Raw genomic sequence first — 8,903 nt, 5'->3', positions numbered from 1 at the left:
ACTCTGTTAAGTATTTATGCATAGTCACTTTAACTCTACCCACATGTACATATTACCTCAACTAGCCGGTGCCCCCGCACATTGACTATGCAACGGTACCCCCCTGTATATATAGCCTCCCTACTGTCACTTTATTCTATTGTATATATAGCCTCCCTACTGTCACTTTATTTTTTACTTCTGCTCTTTTTTTTCTCAACACTTTTTTGTTGTTGTTTTATTCTTACTTTTTTGTTTAAAATAAATGCACTGTTGGTTAAGGGCTGTAAGTAAGCATTTCACTGTAATGTCTGCACCTGTTGTATTCGGCGCATGTGACCAATAAAATTTGATTTGATTTGATTTGATTTGATTTGATATCTCTACTAGGCCTGTACACTGACTCAGTATCAGATATCTCTACTAGGCCTCTACACTGACTCAGCATCAGATATCTCTACTAGGCCTCTACACTGACTCAGCATCAGATATCTCTACTAGGCCTCTAAACTGACTCAGTATCATATATCTCTACTAGGCCTGTACACTGACTCAGTATCAGATATCTCTACTAGGCCTCTACACTGACTCAGTATCAGATATCTCTACTAGGCCTGTACACTGACTCAGCATCAGATATCTCTACTAGGCCTCTACACTGACTCAGTATCAGATATCTCTACTAGGCCTGTACACTGACTCAGTATCAGATATCTCTACTAGGCCTGTACACTGACTCAGCATCAGATATCTCTACTAGGCCTCTACACTGACTCAGCATCAGATATCTCTACTAGGCCTGTACACTGACTCAGTATCAGATATCTCTACTAGGCCTCTACACTGACTCAGCATCAGATATCTCTACTAGGCCTCTACACTGACTCCGCATCAGATATCTCTACTAGGCCTGTACACTGACTCCGCATCAGATATCTCTACTAGGCCTGTACACTGACTCAGCATCAGATATCTCTACTAGGCCTGTACACTGACTCAGTATCAGATATCTCTACTAGGCCTGTACACTGACTCAGTATCAGATATCTCTACTAGGCCTCTACACAAGACAACATACTTAGGCTATTTACTAGGGGTGTAACGGTTCACTAAAGCCACGGTTCGGTATGGAATGGGGTTTTGGTGTCACGGTTTGGTATCGGTACAGCAGGAAAATGAAATGCCAACAGTTACTGTAGTTTTTTTGTTTATTCAGTCAGTGTCTCAGTACTAGGCCCAGGCTGTCTTCAGTCAGTGTCTCTCTACTAGGCCCAGGCTGTCTTCAGTCAGTGTCTCAGTACTAGGCCCAGGCTGTCTTCAGTCAGTGTCTCAGTACTAGGCCCAGGCTGTCTTCAGTCAGTGTCTCAGTACTAGGCCCAGGCTGTCTTCAGTCAGTGTCTCTCTACTAGGCCCAGGCTGTCTTCAGCCAGTGTCTCAGTACTAGGCCCAGGCTGTCTTCAGTCAGTGTCTCAGTACTAGGCCCAGGCTGTCTTCAGTCAGTGTCTCAGTACTAGGCCCAGGCTGTCTTCAGTCAGTGTCTCAGTATTAGGCCCAGGCTGTCTTCAGTCAGTGTCTCAGTATTAGGCCTATAGTTCAGGCTACACAGTCTCAGCCAACAACCTTTGCTTGGACTATCCAAACGGTTTATATAGTGTAGTCTAGGTAAGTACAGTGTCTGAATGACTCAGCATGGAAACAGTCACCTATCCCCCCCGATGCAGCCGGTTGCTATGACACCCCGGTCCCACCAGACATTCACACAATACAAATAAACAGAATGAGGCAGAACATCATATGCTGAGCCTTGGTTAAACACAACTCACTGTCTGCTAGACGGGTGAGGTTCAATGGGCTGTTTGCTCTTCTACTGGGAGACGAGTGGGTGATTTCATGCCAGCGTAGCCCCAAAATTATTTTGGGTATCTCAGATTGTTCTGGCAAATTCTCACATAGAAACTTCATTGGGAGGAAGGATGTTTCACATGCTTTTTACATTTGAAAATCATGATGAAAATGGCAATTTTAGGTTGTTTTTTTACCTATACATGCCTCTTGTAAGACCCCTGTGATCTGTGAACCGTACATGATACAGACAATACCTAGGAGTCATTATACTCCTTATAGCGCTCTAACATATGGATTATGGCTACATTCTGAAATACAAAAATGTTCACATTCATTCAACATATTAATATCTTGAAACTACCCTCATTGATTTTGTTCCTTTTAAGACGTATTGTTTGGAGCCAAGCTATATGTTCTATAAGTACGTCTTCTCTCTGCTAACTCTGAAGGTATGATCAATTGTATGAGCAACACAGTGAATGGGAAAATGGATTCAAAGGGAACTTCTTCTGCTGGTGACTTGCTGAATGTGCAATCCTTAAGGAGGGCTATGATTGGTTAATGACCTATGTCAATTTATATGTATAAGATGGGTCATATCTCCAAAAGTACCAGAGCCCCCCACTCTGGAAATGTGACGTGTTTGAAGAGTATACAGTGCATTCGGAAAGTATTCAGACCCCTTGACTTTTTCCAAATTTTGTTACGTTACAGTCTTATTCTAAAATGGATTCAATTGTTCCCCCTTTTTCTCCCCAATTTCGTGATATCCAATTACAATCGTCTCATCGCTGCAACACCAACAGACCTCAGGAGAGGCGAAGGTCGAGTCATGAGTCATCCGAAAAATGACCCACCAAAACGCTCTTCTTAACACCCGCCCGCTTAACCTGGAAGCACCAATGTGTTGGAGGAAACACCGTTCAACTGACGGCAGAAGTCAGCCTGCAGGCACCCGGCCTGCCACAAGGAGTCACTAGAGCGCGAATAGCCTCTTAGCCTAGTCTGAGAATAGCCTCTTAGCCTAGTCTGAGAATAGCCTCTTAGCCTAGTCTGAGAATAGCCTCTTAGCCTAGTCTGAGAATAGCCTCTTAGCCTAGTCTGAGAATAGCCTCTTAGACTAGTCTGAGAATAGCCTCTTAGCCTAGTCTGAGAATAACCTCTTAGCCTAGTCTGAGAATAGCCTCTTAGACTAGTCTGAGAATAGCCTCTTAGCCTAGTCTGAGAATAGCCTCTTAGCCTAGTCTGAGAATAGCCTCTTAGCCTAGTCTGAGAATAGACTCTTAGACTAGTCTGAGAATAGACTCTTAGCCTCTTAGCCTAGTCTGAGAATAGCCTCTTAGCCTAGTCTGAGAATAGCCTCTTAGACTAGTCTGAGAATAGACTCTTAGCCTCTTAGCCTAGTCTGAGAATAGACTCTTAGCGTAGTCTGAGAATAGCCTCTTAGCCTAGTCTGAGAATAGCCTCTTAGCCTAGTCTGAGAATAGCCTCTTAGACTAGTCTGAGAATAGACTCTTAGCCTCTTAGCCTAGTCTGAGAATAGCCTCTTAGCCTAGTCTGAGAATAGCCACTTAGCCTAGTCTGAGAATAGCCTCTTAGCGTAGTCTGAGAATAACCTCTTAGCCTAGTCTGAGAATAGCCTCTTAGCGTAGTCTATACCACTCCAGGTGTTGTTAAACGTTTTATGCCTAGGACACAAATGAGAAATTCAGTGTTTTTCTGGGATGCAACTTATGAAAACATGCCCCCTTTTGGGGGCAATAAGCAAGATTTGGTTGGGCGAGAGTTGATGGCATAGAGATTTTTTTTTTTTTTTCTGTTATATTCTTTTTTCCCCTTTTTTTTTAGGGGGTAGATCAGCTTTAATATTGCAGATAGATTGTAACTTCCATCAATGTAATTGTCTGCATCACTTCTAATCACCAATATGTTTTTCTCGCGTATATACAGTTGAAGTCGGAAGTTTACATACACCTTAGCCAAATAGATTTAAACTCAGTTTTTCACAATTCCTGACATTTAATCCTAGTAAAAATTCCCTGTGTTAGGTCAGTTAGGATCACCACTTTATTTTAAGAATGTGAAATGTCAGAATAATAGTAGAGAGAATGATATATTTCAGCTTTTATTTCTTTCATCACATTCCCAGTGGGTCAGAAGTTTACATACACTCAATTAGTATTTGGTAGCATTGCCTTTAAATTGTGTTTAACTTGGGTCAAACGTTTCGGGTAGCCTTCCACAAGCTTCCCACAATAAATTGGGTGAATTTTGGCCCATTCCTCCTGACAGAGCTGGTGTAACTGAGTCAGGTTTGTAGGCCTCCTTGCTCGCACACGCTTTTTCAGTTCTGCCCACACATTTTCTATAGGATTGAGGTCAGGGCTTTGTGATGGCCACTCCAATACCTTGACTTTGTTGTCCTTGAGCCATTTTGCCACAACTTTGGAAGTATGCTAGGGGTCATTGTCCAGGCCTACTGTAGACATGGAGCCTACTGTAGACATGGGGCCTACTGTAGACATGGGGCCTACTGTAGACATGGAGCCTACTGTAGACATGGGCCCTACTGTAGACATGGAGCCTACTGTAGACATGAGGACTACTGTAGACATGAGGCCTACTGTAGACATGGGGCCTACTGTAGACATGGAGCCTACTGTAGACATACTGTAGACATGGGGCCTACTGTAGACATGGAGCCTACTGTAGACATGGGGCCTACTGTAGACATGGGGCCTACTGTAGACATGGGGCCTACTGTAGACGTGGGGCCTACTGTAGACATGGAGCCTACTGTAGACATGTGGCCTACTGTAGACATGGGGCCTACTGTAGACATGGGGCCTACTGTAGACATGTAGCCTACTGTAGACATGGGGCCTACTGTAGACGTGGGGCCTACTGTAGACGTGGGGCCTACTGTAGACGTGGGGCCTACTGTAGACGTGGGGCCTACTGTAGACGTGGGGCCTACTGTAGACGTGGGGCCTACTGTAGACGTGGAGCCTACTGTAGACGTGGAGCCTACTGTAGACATGGAGCCTACTGTAGACATGAGGCCTACTGTAGACATGAGGCCTACTGTAGACATGGAGCCTACTGTAGACATGGAGCCTACTGTAGACATGAGGCCTACTGTAGACATGAGGCCTACTGTAGACATGTAGCCTACTGTAGACATGGAGCCTACTGTAGACATGTAGCCTACTGTAGACGTGTGGCCTACTGTAGACATGGAGCCTACTGTAGACATGAGGCCTACTGTAGACATGAGGCCTACTGTAGACATGAGGCCTACTGTAGACATGGGGCCTACTGTAGACATGAGGCCTACTGTAGACATGGGGCCTACTGTAGACATGGAGCCTACTGTAGACATGGAGCCTACTGTAGACATGGAGCCTACTGTAGACATGGAGCCTACTGTAGACATGGAGCCTACTGTAGACATGGAGCCTACTGTAGACATGGAGCCTACTGTAGACATGGAGCCTACTGTAGACATGGAGCCTACTGTAGACATTGAGCCTACTGTAGACATGGGGCCTACTGTAGACATGGAGCCTACTGTAGACATGGGGCCTACTGTAGACATGAGGCCTACTGTAGACATGAGGCCTACTGTAGACATGGGGCCTACTGTAGACATGGGGCCTACTGTAGACATGGGGCCTACTGTAGACATGGGGCCTACTGTAGACATGGGGCCTACTGTAGACATGAGGCCTACTGTAGACATGGGGCCTACTGTAGACATGGGGCCTACTGTAGACATGGAGCCTACTGTAGACATGGAGCCTACTGTAGACATGGGGCCTACTGTAGACATGTAGCCTACTGTAGACATGTAGCCTACTGTAGACATGGAGCCTACTGTAGACATGGAGCCTACTGTAGACATGGGGCCTACTGTAGACATGGAGCCTACTGTAGACATGGGGCCTACTGTAGACATGTAGCCTACTGTAGACATGTAGCCTACTGTAGACATGTAGCCTACTGTAGACATGAGGCCTACTGTAGACATGTGGCCTACTGTAGACATGTAGCCTACTGTAGACATGTAGCCTACTGTAGACATGGGGCCTACTGTAGACATGGGGCCTACTGTAGACATGGGGCCTACTGTAGACATGGGGCCTACTGTAGACATGGGGCCTACTGTAGACATGGGGCCTACTGTAGACATGGAGCCTACTGTAGACATGGAGCCTACTGTAGACATGGAGCCTACTGTAGACATGGAGCCTACTGTAGACGTGTGGCCTACTGTAGACATGGAGCCTACTGTAGACATGGGGCCTACTGTAGACATGAGGCCTACTGTAGACATGGGGCCTACTGTAGACATGAGGCCTACTGTAGACATGGAGCCTACTGTAGACATGGAGCCTACTGTAGACATGGAGCCTACTGTAGACATGGAGCCTACTGTAGACATGTAGCCTACTGTAGACATGAGGCCTACTGTAGACATGGAGCCTACTGTAGACATGAGGCCTACTGTAGACATGGAGCCTACTGTAGACATGGGGCCTACTGTAGACATGAGGCCTACTGTAGACATGAGGCCTACTGTAGACGTGTGGCCTACTGTAGACGTGTGGCCTACTGTAGACATGGAGCCTACTGTAGACATGTGGCCTACTGTAGACGTGTGGCCTACTGTAGACATGGGGCCTACTGTAGACATGGGGCCTACTGTAGACATGGAGCCTACTGTAGACATGGGGCCTACTGTAGACATGGAGCCTACTGTAGACATGGGGCCTACTGTAGACATGGAGCCTACTGTAGACATGGGGCCTACTGTAGACATGGGGCCTACTGTAGACATGGAGCCTACTGTAGACATGGGGCCTACTGTAGACATGGGGCCTACTGTAGACATGGGGCCTACTGTAGACATGGGGCCTACTGTAGACATGGAGCCTACTGTAGACATGGGGCCTACTGTAGACATGGAGCCTACTGTAGACATGGGGCCTACTGTAGACATGGGGCCTACTGTAGACATGGAGCCTACTGTAGACATGGAGCCTACTGTAGACATGGAGCCTACTGTAGACATGGGGCCTACTGTAGACATGAGGCCTACTGTAGACATGGAGCCTACTGTAGACATGGAGCCTACTGTAGACATGAGGCCTACTGTAGACGTGCGGCCTACTGTAGACATGAGGCCTACTGTAGACATGGAGCCTACTGTAGACATGGAGCCTACTGTAGACATGGAGCCTACTGTAGACATGGGGCCTACTGTAGACATGGGGCCTACTGTAGACATGGGGCCTACTGTAGACATGGGGCCTACTGTAGACATGGGGCCTACTGTAGACATGGGGCCTACTGTAGACATGAGGCCTACTGTAGACATGAGGCCTACTGTAGACATGAGGCCTACTGTAGACATGGGGCCTACTGTAGACATGGAGCCTACTGTAGACATGGGGCCTACTGTAGACATGGGGCCTACTGTAGACATGTAGCCTACTGTAGACATGGGGCCTACTGTAGACATGGAGCCTACTGTAGACGTGGGGCCTACTGTAGACGTGGGGCCTACTGTAGACATGGGGCCTACTGTAGACATGGGGCCTACTGTAGACATGGGGCCTACTGTAGAGATGGGGCCTACTGTAGACATGGGGCCTACTGTAGACATGGGGCCTACTGTAGACATGGAGCCTACTGTAGACATGGGGCCTACTGTAGACATGGGGCCTACTGTAGACGTGGAGCCTACTGTAGACATGAGGCCTACTGTAGACGTGCGGCCTACTGTAGACATGGAGCCTACTGTAGACATGGGGCCTACTGTAGACATGGGGCCTACTGTAGACATGGGGCCTACTGTAGACATGGAGCCTACTGTAGACATGGAGCCTACTGTAGACATGGAGCCTACTGTAGACATGGAGCCTACTGTAGACATGGAGCCTACTGTAGACATGGAGCCTACTGTAGACATGGAGCCTACTGTAGACATGGAGCCTACTGTAGACATGGAGCCTACTGTAGACGTGTGGATCTCTCTTTTGGCACGTTTGTCTTAAAAGGGGCAGTGTCCTCTTTTCAAATCTTCTCAAAAGTCATAACGTTGCATGGCCTTTTTAAAAAACTCTATCAACTTAAAATTTCAAGCTATCCTTACTTACACCAAATTTACCTTGACTAATAAAATATGGTTTAGTCAACTTAACCATTTGTCAGTACAACCTACTATTCCTAGTTGAATCCATTTCAACTTTAGTTATATCAACTTTAAATGCAGAATTATCCTAACACCAAATGTACTTTGACTTATAAAAGAAAAACAAGTAAACTTTGCAATTGGTCAGTATAACCTACTATTTATAGCTGCATCAATATAGGTTTTAGTAGAGATAACTAGCCTCCATTTTGAACTGACTTAATATTTTCAATGAATCTAACTTACTATGAAGTTGAGTAGACTATATACAATATACATTGACTAACCAACCCAAACATTTATATAATTGAGATTTCCGTAGTGAACATTATGCTCATGTCTCTTGTTCATGTTTCAGCAAAGCTGTCAGTGTACTCGGTAATGTCAACCAACCACTAACTACAACTTTCACTACAACAACATTCTCAGTAACGGTTACAGAAACGTTTTATTTGTTACTTTGACGTGTGGTTGTTTACCTACCTTTGTTGAATGCACTAATTGAAGTCACTTTGGATTATTTATATTTAAACGTGTCTGCTGATTTACCAAAATGTAAAAATGTGACGGTTGCAAAGCATGCTGGCTATTCTAATCAGTTCCGCCCCCACAAAATAAGTTGAAGCTGTTATGTTGTTTAAGTTGATTTTACTTTTTGGTTGTGAATTTCTAAGTTGAGTAAACACGTTGATCTTTGTTGAATAAGTAAGCATATAGACAATTAGACAAGTTGAACATTACATTTTTAGTCAACAACTTATATTGCATCAGAATATTTGATTTCATGGTTGTGAATTTCTAAGTTGAGTAAACACATAGTTAATTCATGAAATCAAGTTTAAGCTAAGACTATTTGGTAAGTTGTAGTTATCTAAAACTTTAC

This window comes from Coregonus lavaretus (genome assembly GCF_964263955.1).
Source record: "Coregonus lavaretus genome assembly, contig: HAP1_SCAFFOLD_510, whole genome shotgun sequence".
Taxonomy (NCBI): domain Eukaryota; kingdom Metazoa; phylum Chordata; class Actinopteri; order Salmoniformes; family Salmonidae; genus Coregonus; species Coregonus lavaretus.
Note: the sequence above shows the minus strand (reverse complement) of the source record.